The sequence below is a fragment of the Nematolebias whitei genome, chromosome 19, assembly GCF_014905685.2.
Source record: "Nematolebias whitei isolate Nwh7 chromosome 19, NemWhi1, whole genome shotgun sequence".
Classification (NCBI taxonomy): Eukaryota; Metazoa; Chordata; class Actinopteri; order Cyprinodontiformes; family Rivulidae; genus Nematolebias; species Nematolebias whitei.
In genome coordinates, this window is record NC_056516.1 from 31302515 (window position 1) to 31303975 (window position 1461).

Consider the following 1461-nt stretch of genomic DNA (forward strand, 5'->3'; position numbering starts at 1 on the left):
GGGGGGGTCCGTCTCTGAAGCCAGAAGCTGAACATAAATAATGACAGAGGGACAAACTGCAGTCGGAGCGAGTCGAAGGGTTCGGATTGTCCAAGTCTTTCTCAGTCTGTTCCTCAACGGGAACACTTTGACAGCTTAAGGTTTGGGGGGCGGGATCAGGAGCAACCTCCAGATTAAACATAATCTGACAAATAACAGAGGGACTGGTGGAACACACGAGACATGTCCATGTTCAGGTTACAAAACATCTGATTCGGAGGCAACACAAGATCCGAATGCATAAACACAGACGAGGATAAACTTGTTGGTGCCCCGACTGCCCGGTGCATCGCTGCGTGCCGTTTCAAACAAAGCGTTAGTGTCACCTTCGAGCTTTTCATCGGACATTCAGCTTAAATGTAGCTTGATGTCCCTGGCTGCAACACGCTGAACACGAGGCAGAGAAACAAAAAACCGGAGCCGTCAGAGTTCAGAAAGACGACCGTAGAGGTTAAAACTCAAAAGCACCTCTGCTGTCTTCTGACCGCAGCCGACAAGATTATTAAAGAGCACAAGGTTCAGGGGACTGTAGCCAACCTCCTAGGATGTGGACGCAAGAAGAAATGCGACCCCAGGCAGACGAAGTGTACCAACAACTTTGTTTGTATAAATATAAACTGATGTTCCTCCATACTGGTGAACTTGTGTGTACGGTGTAACCTTAAGAGCTCCCAGATGCTACAGAGTAAAAAAAACATATGACTTGTGTTTCGTTACGCAGCTGCGTGGTCAATTCAGCTGAAACTGTCCTCAAAACAGGACTGAAAGAATATTTGTCATTTATTTTTCAAAACTCTGAACAATACCAACAAATGAATCTGCGGCCACGGTTTAGGGTGGAAGCAAAACAGGACACTCGTTTGACTAGATGGAAAAAAATAGGAAACTAGATGCTGAGCGTGTGCAGGAATAAAAACAGCTGATGTACCTGCACTAAACAAAAACACAAGTTATCAGCTGCTCTTGGTTGTTTATCACAACTGCAAACCAACAAACACCATGTGGTGATTTTTCTGGTCTTTTTCTGAGCTGGTTGAGAAAATCACGAGACGTTCATCAGTAACGACGAGCAGCCTGACCCACGTTTAGACGTCTGCAGTGAAGCAGGCGCTGTGGGGGGTGTGGGGGGGGGGGTGTTCTCTGGTTATATCTTCAGCACAGACACATGCACAGTTATTACAATTGTTTGACAATTCAGATAATCTTATTGGTTTCTACTCTGCCTCCTCTAAACAATCCGAGTACTTTAAGGCAAATTTAACAAACTTCTCTGTGCAACGGCCAAAAAAAAGTTTTTTTTTTTTCTTTCTGAAGAGCGATAGAGAAAAAAACCTGCCAGCTGCATGCGAACGGTCTCTGCGAGCGCTGCTCTAAAGCGTTCATGCACTGGGAGCTAACTGGGGGGGGGGGGGGGGGGGGGGG